General features: G+C 35.2%; 2 long non-coding RNA genes across 2 annotated transcripts; both read left to right on the top strand.

Moving 5' to 3' along the window:
* The first annotated feature begins 3,911 nt into the window (after nt 1-3,911).
* Nucleotides 3,912-5,281, top strand: LOC130592085 (uncharacterized). The gene is made up of 2 exons (XR_008970257.1): nt 3,912-4,631; nt 5,010-5,281. It is a non-coding gene; the product is annotated as an uncharacterized LOC130592085 (long non-coding RNA).
* Nucleotides 5,282-9,026: 3,745 nt separating this feature from the next.
* On the top strand, nt 9,027-14,272 carry LOC109133639 (uncharacterized). Its single transcript, XR_002038771.3, has 3 exons — nt 9,027-9,452; nt 12,001-12,182; nt 13,990-14,272. It is a non-coding gene; the product is annotated as an uncharacterized LOC109133639 (long non-coding RNA).
* The last annotated feature ends 1,410 nt before the right edge of the window (nt 14,273-15,682 follow it).

Raw genomic sequence — 15,682 nt, forward strand, 5'->3', positions numbered from 1 at the left:
ATTTGTGGTGCTAGGGTAGAGGGTGAGGCAGATTTTTGTGGAGATGGAGGAAAAGGAGGATTGGTTTCCATGGGAACAGGAGTCGGTTCCCTAGAAGGAGGTAGGTTAGATTCATAATCTTCCCTATCAATCACCTTTACTTCATCTTCCTCACAACTTTCTTCGGCATCAAGCAAAGGAAAATTAAGCACTTTCATATTTTGAACCCTTTGACTAGCTCTAGTGCTCTTATAACCGGTTTCACCACCTCATCAACCACCTTCTTCCCTTTCTTCTTAGTTTCTTCTTTTTCTTTTTCAATTTTCTTTTCTTTTTGATTTTTCTTTTCTTTTTCTTTTTCGTTTTTTTTCTCTTCAACTTCTTTTTTCTTCTTCTTCTTCTTCATCATCACATCATCATCCTCATCATCATCAAGATTAGACTCCCTTAATAACTTCTCCATTCACAACACAAACATTTCAAGTTATTCAAGGCACGCACATTCAACATATTTCCCGTGAGATACTTCAATGGACCGAGTTCCCGAAATTTTTACTTTAAACTTAAGTAGAATTTCGGTTACTAAAGCTCCATATCCAACAACAAATCCATTTTCAATGCAATGACTCAAATGTTGAATCATTAAAGAGGAAAGTTTATGTGTTTGTGAGAGCTAAACAATGAATGTAAATTAAATCCAACATGCTAACTTGAGCACGTTTGGAAAGACGAGGCAATAAAGCTTTCTTGAGGATGTGAAACAAAATTTTGTGATAAGGGAAAGAAGATTATGATCAAGAAAGTTTTTCCCTTTTGACCACCATACTTAACAATCAATTGATCAAAAGAAAGTCCGAAAATGGATATGAACCACGTTGTTTCTTGAAATAAATTCTGTTCCTCTCACGGGAACACCAAGCAGTTTACCCAAATTTTAGCATTAAAATCTATTTGAGTTCCTTTCACCAAGGTGGAACAATTTCCTTCTTCATCCATGGAAAAGTTTTCACAAAATTCGTCCATCAATTTAGGAATCAAACTATTTCCATAACATTTCACAAAAAGATTTTCCCAACCTTGAAACTTAATCATATTAAGCAATTGACGAAAGTTTACTCTTTTGCACCAAGAAACATCAATAAAAAGTCCATGCACATACCTAGTTGCCGTGGAATTTTTTCGAACAACACAGTTGTTCCTCTCTCGGGAACATCTGATTCCCCCTCACTAGTTGCATGAGCTTCTTCAACCTCCATTTCAACCGATTCTTCTACTTTCTTCCTTTTCCTTAGAATTCTTGATGAAGAATTGGGAGAAATATCCATGGGTGTTGGTGATTCAATTTTAGAGGATGAAGGAGAGGGTTTTTCGGCTTTGTGGGAGGAGAGAGAGTGAGAAGTGTTTTTGGTAGTCATGTTTTGTGGAGAATTTTCGGTTTTATGAGAAGGAAGGAAAAAATTTGTTTTGTTTAAGGAAAGAATAAATATAAAACCGTGTATTACACGTTTTATAGAAAAAAAATCTTCTATCTAAATAAAAAATATCTTCAACTAACTTGAGAGATATAAGGAAAAATCAGATTTTTAGGAAATAAAATCTGAACAGAATATTTTTGGTTTTTCGAATTTTGAAAAAAACTAAACAATACGCTGGGAATTGGGAACAGCGTTTGGGAACAATGAATGGAAACAATGAAATTTTGCTACTTTGGAACTCCATTAATTCTTTTAATCCTTTGTCATCACTTAAGGCATAGAATTGTCTTATGAACAATAAGGGGAATATTATTGGACATTGGTGAGCAGTTTTCAGACATTTTTACTTATACATATGAAATAATCATATAAGAATTGTGATGTATTTAAGCAAATAAAACATCGAAAATGCACATCCAGACATAATGCCAAAGAATTAACACAAAGGGGAATATGTAGCAATCATTTCAACTTATTAAGCCAAGTTCAAGTCTCAATTTCTCAAACCTATCTCTATTTAAGGGCTTTGTCAAGATGTCTGCAATTTGACGTTCAGTCTCACAGAATTCCATTTTAATAAGACCCTTTCAACATTATCTTTCAGAAAGTGATGCCTAATATGGATGTGTTTGACTCTTGAATGATGTACGGGATCTTTAGAAATACTAATAGCACTAGTATTATCACAATAGATGGGAACACATTCAAAGTAGATTCCATAGTCACGTAGTTGTTGTTTTATCCATAGCATTTGGGAACAACATGCTGCTGCTGCAACATATTCAGCCTCTGCTGTAGATAAAGCAACTGTGTTTTGCTTCTTGGTGCTCCAAGAAACTAAACTATGACTAAGGAACTGAACCATACCTGATGTACTCTTCTATTGACCAGATCTCCTGCATAGTCAGCATCCGCAAATCCTTTCAATTCAAAGGTATCACTCCTCGAATAGAATAGGCTTAAATCATCTGTTCCCTTGAGGTATCTTAGGATTCTCTTCACAGCTGTGAGATGAGATTCCTTTGGATTGGCTTGAAACCTTGCACATAACCCTACACTGAAAGCAATATCAGGACGACTTGCAGTTAGATATAGTAATGAGCCAATCATACCTCGATACTTGGTTTGATCCACACTTATTCCTATAGAATCTTCATCCAATCTGGTTAGATTCCCATAGGTGTATGATTTACTTTGGATGCTTCCAAACCATACTTTTTCAATAGTTCCTTTATGTATTTTTTGATGGATGTAGATTCCTTCTTCTGTTTGCTTGATTTGCAACCCCAAGAAGAAGTTGAGCTCACCCATCATACTCATTTCAAATTCTTTACTCATGAGATTAGCAAAGTCCTTGCACAAAGATTCATTAGTGGCACCAAATATAATATCATCAACATATATTTGAACAACTAATAAATGTTTTCCTTTTGATTTTAAAAACAAGGTTCGATCCAATTTTCCTCTTTTAAACTCATTTTCAAGAAGGAACTTAGAAAGTCTTTCATACCATGCTCTTGGAGCTTGCTTTAACCCATAAAGAGCTTTGTCAAGCTTAAAGACATGATTAGGAAATTCTTTATTTTCAAAACCTGGAGGTTGTTCTACAAATACCTCCTCATTAAGATAACCATTTAGAAAAGCACATTTTACATCCATTTGATACAATTTGAAACCCATGAAGGCAGCAAAAGCTATGAAGATTCTAATTGCTTCCAGTCTTGCAACTGGAGCAAAAGTTTCTTCATAATCAATGCCTTCCTGTTGATTGTATCCTTTCACAACTAACCTGGCCTTGTTTCTTATGATAGTTCCGAACTCATCTAATTTGTTTCGAAACACCCACTTTAAACCAATAACCTTGTTATGTTTAGGCTTAGGTTCAAGGTGCCAAACTTTGTTTCTTTCAAATTGATGAAGTTCATCCTGCATTGCTACGATCCAATCAGCATCAGTGAGAGCTTCTTCATGATTCCTAGGTTCCAACATAGAAAGAAAAGCATGAAAAGCACAAAAGTTTTTCAATTGAGATCTCGTTTGAGTTCCCTTATTTATGTCACTGATTATTAGTTCCACAGGATGGGAACGATGAGTTTTCCAAGGCTTTGGTTGGAAATCCTGGATGGAAACTTGGTTTCCTTGATCATCTTCATTTCCCTGTACTTGGGAACCAGGTTCAACAATAGTGGATTCATTCACTAGTGCATCATCACTTAGTTCCTCTTCTTCCTCATTGGGAACAGGAACAGGATGTTGTTCCCTTGGCTTTGTTCCCATGACTTCGTCTTCCAAAGTCTCATCAATAAGACTTAGATCTTTTGCCAATCCTATCACTACAAGAAAAAGCTGCAATTACGACCAAAAATTACGACCACACGCGTTTCTGGTCGTAAATAATGAGCATTTACGACCAGATATGCTAATTGGTCGTAAATAGGATAAATTATCTACGACGAGATGAATTGTGGTCGTAAATGCTTATTTTCTACAACCAGATCCATTTCTCGTCGTAAATAATGAACATTTACGACCAGATCTAGTAAACTGGTTGTAAATACTAGGGCCCAAATACCGCGTACAATATTTCACTCAAAATTCGATTAACCGCGTTCAACACTCTTCATTCCTCCTTATTATTCCTTCATTTCATTCATTTCCCTAATGTCATCCTTCAATTCCTCTTTCCAGATTTATTTTCTCTATCTTCCAGTTCCTCTTCTCTCTTCCAGTTCCTCTTTTCTCTTCAAATTCTTCTTCTCTCTCTTCCAGTTCCTCTTCTCTCTTCAAATTCGTCTTCTCTCTCTCTCTTCATCCTATTTCTTCATTTGTTTTCGTAATTTTCAATTTGTTAGGGTGAATTATTTTTTCCCCAAATCAATTTAGGGTTTCCACTTTCAATTGTCTCCAAAATTTAAACCCACAAGATCGTATCTCAAGTTTGTAAACCCAAAATTTGGTTTTTTTGGTTTGAATCTCAAAGATTCAAACCCAAAAATCGATGTTTTGTGTTTCTATATCAAACTTTCAAAGTAGAAATGGAGTAATCGCAAGCTTTCATTTGAAGATTTGGGGTTTTCACACAAGATCTGTTCGATTTTTTGTATTTTCTGGGTTCGAAAATTTATGGGTAATTTGCAAAGATCTGGAATTTGGGAATTTGGGTTCGAAAATTTGTGGGTAATTTTTTTTGTTTAATTTTCTTCGACTTTTCTAGGTTTGGATTCGAATTTTACGTGTTTTATGCGCTTGAATTATGTGGGTTTGGGGTTTGTAATTTTGGGGGTTTTGGGTTGAATTTAATGGGGTTTTGCGATCTCGAATTTTTCTGGGTTAATTTTTTCGTTTTTTATGTTGTTTTTCGTCCAATTTTGTTGGATTATTTTCGGCAATTTGGTGGTGTGATTATGAAATTTCTGGGCTTGAATTATGAATGTGTTTATGCGAATTTGGTGTTGTGTTTATGCGAAATTCAGGGCTTGAATTGTATGAAATTTGGTATAATTTTGTTCGTTTTGTTTAGTTTGCCAAATTTGGTTCTAATTTTTTTTTAATCAGGTCTGAAGGAGTGCGCGTGGCGAGGGAGCTGGAATGCGGCTCGAGGGAGACTCACTGCCTTCAATCAGGGCTGAAGGGGCGTGGCTGGGCGGTGGTGGCGGCGGTGGAAAAAAAGGGCTTTAGTTTTTAGATTTTATTTTTTGATGAACAATAAATTTAGTTAATTTAAGTTTTTTTTTGTATAAATTTTAGTTTTGAGATTTTATTTTTTCTTTTGATTTTTTGTACCAAAATTCATCAAAATTATTAATAAAAGTATATTATTAATTTAATGTTGTTTATTTTTTTTATGACAATGTTGTTTATTTGATTAACATTAAATTGTAACTACTTGAGATTAGCAACTATGTTTAGTTGCTAGTTTCTTTTTTTTTTTAATTTCTTTTAATGTCATTTGCGACCAGATTTCTCGTCGTAGATGACAACTAATTGCGAAGAGATCTAAATCTGGTCGCAAAAGAACAATTACGACGAGAAAGTGAAACTGGTCGTAAAGTTATTTACGACCAAGCCTTTTACGACCACTGACGACCACACGCGTTTCTGGTCGTAAAAGGCTTTTTACGACCAGATTTGAGCCTTTTGCGACCAGAAATCTGGTCGTAATTGGCAGTTTTTCTTGTAGTGTATTTCGAAGTCATCTTCAACCTGTGTGCTTGCATCAAATTTATCTGTTTCATCAAAAATAACATCCACACTTTCTTCTACACACATAAACCTTTTATTATAAACTCTATAAGCTTTGCTACTAGAAGAATATCCTAAAAATACAGCTTCTTCACTTCTAGCATCAAATTTTCCAATATTTTGTTTCCCATTATTATGAACAAAACATTTACATCCAAATGTTCTGAAATATGTAATATTGGGCTTTTTACCAAAATACAGCTCATAGGGCGTTTTATTTAATAAAGGTCTTACCATGGCTCGATTTATAATGTGACAAGCAGTATTCACAGTTCTGCCCAAAAGTTTTTAGGAAGACCACTAGCTATCAACATAGTCCTAGCCATCTCTTCTAGTGTTCTATTCTTCCTTTCAACAACACCATTTTGTTGAGGTGTTCTAGGGGCTGAGAAATTGTGATCTAATCCGTTGTCTCTGCTAAAGTCATCGAACTTAAAATTTTCAAACTCTTTACCATGGTCGGATCTAAGGTGAAGTAACTTATGACCACTCAAATTTTGTACTTTCTTTGCAAAGACAAGGAACTCATCATAAGTCTCGTCCTTGCTAGAAAGAAAAATAACCCAAGTAAATCTAGAGAAGTCATCTACAATTACTAACACATATTTCTTTCCACTCCTACTTTGTATCCTCATAGGTCCACATAAATCCATATGTATTAACTCTAAAGGTCTTGTGGTACTTACCACATTCTTGGACTTGAAAGAGGACCTAACATGCTTGCCTTTTGCGCATGCATCACACACATGATCTAAATGAAACTTAGTATGTAGAGGGTAAACCTAAAACTAGTTCTTTAGAACGCAGTTTGTCAAAAGGAAAAAGCTAGCATGACCTAGACGCTTGTGCCATAAAATGAATCATCATCAATAACACTAAGGCATGTGAATTTGTTTTTGGGAACAAGGTTGAGATCCACAACATATGTGTTCCCTTTCCTTGTTCCTTCCAAAATGATATCCTTTGTGCTATTGTTGACATCAAACATTTTTCACTATTAAACTTCACACAGTTCCCTCTATCACAGAATTGGGAAATACTTAACAAGTTATGCTTTAATCCATCAACTAGAAACACATTTTCTATGGAATGTGACGATGACTTACCAACTTTGCCCATGGCAACTATGTTACCTTTCTTGTTGTCACCAAAAGTCACACTTCCACCATTGTAGGCTGAGAGTGAGAGAAATCTTGATTTATCTCCAGTCATATGCTTAGAACAACCACTGTCTAGGTACCATGTGTTGTTCCCCCTCACTCCAACCTGCAAGAAAACTAATTGTTAGAGTTAGGAACCCAATCTTTCTTGGGTTCCTTTCCTTCAGGAACAATAGATTTCTTTTTCCAAATTACTTTACTTGTTTCCAAGTTCTCATTGATGCGACCAAGTCTTTTAGGACAAGAGTTCCTAAAATGACCAGTGTTCCCACAAAACATACAAACTTTATCACTTGGTAAATCAACTCTCTTTTTAGGTTTTTCAAATTTCTTTTTGTGATTAAAACCAAGACCTTCAGTTCGTTTTGTTTGAGGGTTCTTAATCCAGTTTGGAATAGGTAGCATTTTTTTTCATTTCTCATTTGGTGCAGTTCCCCTACAAGTTCTTATTTTCAATTTCCAAAAATGAAACATGATTTTTCAATTCGTTTATTTCAGATTTGAAACTTTGCAAGGGAACTGACTTAATGTCAAATGAACTTACTTCAGGAACAAACTCTTTTAGTTGTGATAACTCAAGACTTAACAAGTAGTTCTCATTTTTAAGATTTTCGAAATCCTCTTTTAATTTAAGATTTTTGTCAAACAATTCGAAAAATCTTTTCTCAATATCAATCGAACACTTTTAAGCCAAGAGGTATGTTCCTTTGCTACATTAAAGCATGTTGACATTGTTTTAGTTTAATGTTTCATCTTTGCAATCATTTACAGCGTCAACAATAAACTCAAATAATTTTTCTTTACTTAAAGAATTAAGACGAGTTTTGATGGTGTCTAGACTTGCCTCAAGAGATTCAATCTCTTCATCAGATTCGGAATTGTCAAGAGCCATAAGACAGAAGTTTGCAGTCTCCTCATTTGGTTGAGGATCATCTTCTTCCTCAGAGTCAGAGTCTCCCCATGCAGCAACCATAGCTTTCTTCATGTCAGATCGAGTATAGGAGTTTTTGTATTCTTTGTTCCTATCTCTGCTCTGTTCCCTTCCTTTGCCTTTTTCTTGTTCCCATTGGGGACAATCCTTGATGAAGTGCTCAGAACTGCCACACTTATGACAAACAAGTTTGTTAGAATATTTCTTATTCTTACCTTTGTAATCACCTTTCTTCATGTTCCTAAACATTCTTTTGAATTTTCGGACCATGAGAGCAGATTCTTCTTCATCTGTTTCTGAGCCTTCACTTTCATCAGCTTTTAAGGCAATCGATTTTTGCTTGGACATGTCTCCATTCTCATTGTCCAATTGCAACTCATGAGTCATGAGGGAACCAGCAAGTTGTTCCAAATTGAACTTAGTAAAGTCCTTAGTTTCCTGTAAGGCAGTTACCTTAGCCATCCAACGATCCCTAGGAAGGCTCCTTAGGACCTTTCGTACCTGTTCCTCAGATGTAATCACTTTACCAAGAGATGTTAGCTCATTAATTATATTAGTAAAGCGTGTAAACATGTCTTGGATAGACTCTTTTGATTTCATTTGAAAAAGTTCATATTGGTTCATCAAAAGATCTATTTTTGATCTCTTAACTTCACTCGTACCTTCATGAGTGACTTCAAGAAGATCCCAAATTTGTTTTGCGGTTTTACATCCCATGACACGATTGTGTTCATGAGGTCCAAGACCACAATGAAGCAATTTTATAGCAAGAGCATTAATTTCCATCTTTTCGAAATCAGCTTTATCAAAATCAGATATAGATTTAGGAATTACCTCATTTTGTCATTAGTGGTAGTGACTTCAAAATAACCTACCTCTATGACTCTCCATACCTGGTAATTGTCGGCTTTGATAAAGATCTCCATTCTATTCTTCCAGTAAGTGTAAAAATTACCATTGAACATTGGTGGCCTCTGCGTAGAGTACCCTTCTTCCAGTTTCTCTCTAGTACTCATATTTTTCAAGATCTTAACACTACTACATTTTTAATCAAAGGCAACGACTAAAATTACCTAATGCGACAGTTGTTTTTGATACCGTTGCAGTAGGAGCATCTATTGCAACGGATCATGTCAATTTAGGTTCGTGAATTGAGCTATTGCAACGGCTTTACAATAACCGTTGCAAGAGATAGATTTATAGCAACAATTTGATAATTGTCGTTGCATTAGGTGAAATTACAACAATGTTTTGATATGGGTCGTTGCATTAGAATTATTTTTGGCAACGTGCGCCAAATTCCCACAATCATCTTTTTCCCTCTATTTTTTTTCATGAAATTTTAAAACCTTTACAAAATCTTTTCCGATTTCAATACTCCTAACTTTTCCTAAAACAAGGGAAAAAAATAAGATCTATACACAGTATAGGTAACTGAAAATGAAAAACCCTAAGAGTTCACGAAAAATTCTAAATTCCCAAATCTTTCAATTGCTAAGAGGAAGAGGAAGAATTCACGAAATTTCTTTCAATATTATTCCAAAACTCTTCCTGAATTTATGAATATCTGCACAATTCATGTCTTAAACGCAACAAACAGGTGAAATTCTTCAAGAAAACCGAAGAAAAGAGGCGAAATTCGGATTATCAATCGAGCTTTAAAAGGTATGTTCTTTAATTTCAATTTTTATGGGAGATTTAGTGCCCATGAGTCATGGGGTTTCTTGGAATTATGCATAGCAGAGGCGAAATTTGGATTACTGCAGTTAACTGAAACTTATATTGGCCTAAATTATATTGGACTTGGAACTTGAAAATATATATTTGAAATTCGGATTACTGCACTTAACTGAAACTTGTATTGTAACTAATCAAGAAATTTGGAGTATCCCAACTAGGATGGGGCTTAGCCGTCGAGTTGTTGCTATGGAGACTTTTTGTGGGGTGTGCAGAGCTGCGCATGAGGCGGGAATTCACGCCTTTCATCTATGAGGGCTGGCGAAAGGAGTTTATGAGTTCAGCGGGATTGAGTGTGTTATTCCTTGAGGTTGTATAGGGTGGTAGATTGGTGGGACTTTTGTTTCAGGAGAATGGATGAGGATGAAACTTTTTTGTTCCTAACTATTTGCTAGGCTACTTGGGGAGCTAAGTCTATGTGGTAATGGAAGGAGAGTTCAGGACTCCGGTGTCCACGCTCGACTATGCGAAGAAGATTTGTGCGAAGGTGCTAGCATCCCAAATATGACACTGCAATAAGAAGAGAAATGAGTATATAAGAGGGTAGATAATTCAGCAAAGTTGAAAATATAATACTATAGATAAAATTAATGATAATACAGTAGTTTATATGCTCACCCTGTGCTTAAAATGTCAGGATGCACATTGTACTCCTTTGCGAACACAAACGGAACTATTCCTTGCGACAGTGCTGCCTGTGTTGTTCAATGAATTACCCATTATGATCAATTGTACATTCGATAGCATGGTATACGAGTGCAAACAAATGCATGAATCCTTTGTTTCATCTTCATTTTCTTCTCCTTTTTTTTGTATTTCATTCATGATCTGTTTAGTATGCCAAATAAATTGTATCAGTATGTTGGTAATAACTAAGTTCACTAATTTTGTAGAAGGTGTCACATATCAATGTTTATTGTAACACAATCATGCTCTCTAAATAAAAGAATATTGTTTATGATGATTTTGGCTCCTCCAAAATGTTATGTGAACGATTACAAAAACGTTTTTTCATATATATCAATATTAATGTATATATTTCTCCGCTACATGTACACAATACATTGTCTATATTATACGTGCAATGAACTATGATTATATAGCCATTATTTTATTTAAGGACTAACCCAATCAGACTTATTTCATTGTTCAGTAAATCATTTTTAACTGTTTTACTTGTGGGTTGATTCTTAGAAAAGGAAGAGTAAAAATATCAAGGATGTAGATTAGTAAGATTATGTCAATGTTTAACTAGATATGCATTAATAATGTTTTATTTCTCATTGATGAAATTAAATAATGTTTCATTGTTCTGGATCATTTTAGTATTTCTTTTTAAAGAAAACTGAATGCGAGTATGTGGCATGAGTGTAAGTACGTGACCACTTACCTGGACGATGGCAACGTGTAAAAGTACGCCACGTAGCTTGCTGTGCGAGTTCGAAGGGGAAGGGGGCTGGCCTGTTCACTCGTAAGTGTGGCAGCCTCCTGAAGAGGGATGGGTGAAGGTGAACTCGGATGCTGGCATGGGGAAGTTGGGTCTGGTCTGGGGCCGTGTGCCGTGACCAACATAAACTAAGCTAATGACGTTAATTGTCATAAGTTTGTATCTTGAAAAATGGAAATAATTTTTTTATCCTTGGAGAGTATGCTTATTTATGGCTAATGTCAGTAAACTATACCCAAAAACATAGTTTAGAGATTATTTATTAGTTTATATGTCCTCTTGCTTAAGTTCAACAATGGGGTAATTACCTTTTGTATACACAATTATATAAAGAGAGCAATATTCTATATCAATTTTACCTGCAGTCCTACACCTTTGGCCTACATGTTCATTAAACAGGTTTGATTTGAGATAGTATGAATATAGCTTAACCTTGGAACACATGCAAAATTAATTCAGAACTTGATTAAATCCATTAAACAGGTCTAGTTTAATGATCCAAATTTTCTTCTTGTGCTAGATTCGATATAGGTTCCTTTAGGCTATTCTTGTAGCCTGTGTAGTGTATTCTTTAAAGATTGGATTGTAATCTGATCTAGCCTATATAAAAAATTGAAGGTAAATAAGTCAAAAATACAGTTAGAGGCTTGTGTACCAATTATCCTCCTGTTGGAGCGGGTGAACTCATACATGAGAAGGTGGACCGTCTTAGTGCCAAAGCTGTGGTGGCAGTTAGACAGTACAGACTGCAGCTCCATGTCATCGATGACACCGTTACCATCTCTATCCATCTGATTGTAGCACTCAATGACCTTAGGATCAGTCCCCGGTGGGAAGGCCAAGGGCATGATCTCACAGAAGGGATCTTGCCTAAACACTGTCATACCTTAGCTGGAAGAAAATTGTGACCCTTTCTGGAACTTCATGGAGGAGGAGTTGTTGTGCATCATCGTCTGCTGTTGGTGCTGCATCAACTACTGTTGCTGCATCAAGCTCGAACATCACCTAATATTGTTGCTTGTGTTGCAGGGATTGATGTTGCTGGTGCTGTAGGGACTGATGCTGCTGGTGCTGTTGGGACTGATGTTGTTGGTGCTGTAGGGACTGATGGTGCTGGTGTTGCATAGATGAAGAATGGCGACCATGAGCTAATCTGTTGTTGATGATCCATACATTTGTTGTTTGGATCCATCTTTGCAGTAGCCTTGACGGTAAGCTTGCATTTTCTCTCTTTTTTATGGGTATTTTCCCTCTTAATTGGTGCTAGATATTTGGCGATGTGAGGCCGAGCTATCTTTTTTAGCTTCATTAATGGCAAATTGGAAGTATGAACTCTCAAATAAAAGTATTAATCCTTAGAAGGGTGAAGTTACATATTCATAAACTCTTTTTAGGGAATGTGAGGTTTTATTTTATTCTGTTTTTATTTATCTGAAATCTGTTAGGGTAACTTTTTTGGTTTTATGAGCCTCCTTTTGTATGTAAGAGACATCTGCTGTCAAATTAATATAATTTTTTGATTACTTATGAAAGGGACCAAATAATAAACAAAAGATGAAGACGTAATGAAATTGAATTAGCTTTCTTGTGATGTTTTTATATAAATTTTTTTAAAGGTGATAGAGGTTAGGAATACTTTTGCTGAATTCATTAGGATGATCATCAAGAGCATAGGTTTGTATCCCATGTTGAAGAGCGAGACTTTGAAAGTATCCATTGTTTTTTGACTTGGAGTTGGATTAGAGAAAAGGGTTAATTAGGTTTGATTTTGCGTATTTATTTTGGATCTGTATTATCGTTCGTCAATTGTCTTTTTTAAATGCCTTTTTTATTTTGCCAGTAATTCAATGATTTGGTGATTGGGTTTGATTTTGTGTATTTCATTTATTTGAAGCTTATTTCATTTATCTGCCTTTTGTATGATTACATAAGCAATTGTGCTTATACCAAATTTATGCATGTGGCCCTTTTGTTTCATTTAGTTAAAATATGATTTCTATTAACTCATTGGCTATCCATCCCTACACATATCCCTCTTCCACAACCTAAAATAGTATTGGAGTAGTAGAAGGAAACGAGAGTAAGAAACAAAGAACAAAAGACATTTTGCTATAATTATTGTTATTTCAACTCTATTTTTTATTTTATTTTCTATATTAAGTGTTTCCAAACTATTAGAGTGTTTTTTTTTACATTGACTGTTGTTCGCATGTAATGAGATGCCGAACCATGGATGAGGCATTGTGCAATGTACATGCCATGGATTTGCCTATGCTGGGGTCGAGCTAGGTAAACAAATGAAGATTATGGTTGTAGTTTGGGTTGTTTGGTTGGCTTACTAGCATAACCTTTTGAGTAGCTGTTAGATTACATCATTACAACCACAGTGTCTTGTTGGTAAATTCCCTTATTTTTTCATAATCTTGTATGGAAGCTTCCCATCTTTCAATTTTCACATTGCAATGCGCGCGCCTTAGTCTAGCCTTACTATAAGAAGGCTGTATAGACTGAGGGCTAAAGTACAATCTTCCAGTGCTTCACTCGAATTGGCCTAGCTTAGACCGACATGCTGCTCTATTACATAGAAGCACATAGTTATAAGGATCATACTCTAGTCCTTCACTATATATGCTGCAAGCTTCTGAAAATTTGAGCTCCTTGAACAACTTATTTCCTTGCATTCTTGTCCGATGGATTCAATTGTTTTGCCTGGTTTGTGCCACCGGGTTTCTAGAGCTAAAAGCAATTTACCTTCCTTTAGAATTCCATCTATCAAAGTCGTATATGTTTTCAAATAACAGATAATCCCTTGTTCATTCATTTTCTTATGATATGAAAGAGTTGCCTCCATGTTATTCTGATTAATAATGTAAGGTACTGTAATTTTGTCTCTTTTATATTGTCATCTCCATCCCACACTATTCTTATTATAGCAATAATGCAAGGTACTGTAATTTTGTCTCTTTTTTTGTGTTGATGGTTTACGTCTACTAACTATTATAATGTTTGAATTTTTAGGTGAATAATGAAACAACTGGAGGAGATCATCAAACGTAGACGTCTCACTATACACACTATCAGCCAGATTTAGCTAGCTATATTATAGTGATGCGGTTTTTGGTGGTTAGAAGGAAAATGATCTATATGTACTTATTAGAAGTTTTTGTTGGTACTAAAACAAATAATTATTAGTTGGGTTTGATTAAGTACATTAATTTTAGTTAATTAGGATTTTTCATGTATACTCTTAATTTAATTAGTTTTGGAAATTATAATACAAACATAACAATTATTTTTGGCATTTCAAGAGTATTTTTGTATTTGTTGCATCGTTACTAATATATATCCAGGGTTGTAATATTATAGTTTTCGGTAGGTTACAGTAATAATCGTTGCAGTATCCCCACAAAAAATGAAAAAAAATCCCGTCATAAGGGCGTTGCAATAGCTATATGATAGTGTTGCAATATATAGGGAGGCGTTGCTATAGAAGCCAAAATGGGACACAATATGAATATTAGGGTCGTTGCAATAGCTATCGAATGGCGTTGCAATAGATTTATAGGCGTTGCAATAGACCTTACAGATGACGCAACGACTCTTTACACCTATTGCAACGGCTTTGCGGTAGCCGTTGCAATAGGTCCAAAAGGTCGTTGCATTAGACCTATAGCAACGCCTTCAAATGCAACGATTGGAAGTCGTTGCCTTAGGCCTACTGCAACAGTATTTGGCCCTAATGCAACGGATTTTAGGCGTTGCATTAGGCTTTAAATGTAGTAGTGTAAACTCAACAGGGTTTCCTGAATATTAGAGTTCCCGCTCTGATACCAATTGTTGTATAATATGAGCACTATAAGAGGGGGGTGAATTATAGTGAGAGAATAAGCACTACTTTTTGCGGAATTAAAAGTAAACTTGGGAACAAACAATGGGAACACGAGAGATTTTACGAGGAAAAACTTCCTAGGCCTAGTAGGAAGAAACAACCTCGACCACAAGGGATTTTAAACAACTTTCCACTATAATAGGCCAAAACAACTCTGATTACAACCTATTACTTTTCTCTCGATTCTCAACTTAAGTCACTCAACTCAAGTTCCCAACGACAGTTCCCAACAACTGACGTTTTCTCTCAAACTTCACTCGAAGTTCCTTTCTCTTTCTCTTTCTCTTTCTCTTTCTCTGCTTCACTCAAAGCTTTCTCACACTTACAAGAGTTCACTCAAACCCTTTTTCTCAAAAATACACTTTGTAAAACAATGGAAGAGTAATAAAACTCGATTAATGTAAGTATGAATTCTCTTAAGGAAAGGCACTGACACTTTAGATAACTTAGACAAATTAACTAAGTCAGACACATTTTACTCAAATGAATTAGGCGCCTATTTATAGACAATTTAAGACAAGACATGATTTCCACTAACTTAGACCATTATCACATGTTCTCCATGATGTTAATTAATTAATTAAATTAAATTAATTATTCCATGTCATGTAAACATCCACTAATCCACTACTTCACTTCAAAGAAGCAGTAACACATTACGTGGTTTTTGCAAACTTGGAGAATAATTAAACTTATTTAATTTAATTAAATACTTGGAGGATAATTAACTTAAGCCACTAAATCCACTAACTACATAAACGTGTAGCAGTAAACCTTAGGCGTGTAATCTAGATTTTAGGAAATAAATAAATAAAATACTTT

This window comes from Beta vulgaris, chromosome 7, assembly GCF_026745355.1.
Source record: "Beta vulgaris subsp. vulgaris cultivar EL10 chromosome 7, EL10.2, whole genome shotgun sequence".
Classification (NCBI taxonomy): Eukaryota; Viridiplantae; Streptophyta; class Magnoliopsida; order Caryophyllales; family Amaranthaceae; genus Beta; species Beta vulgaris.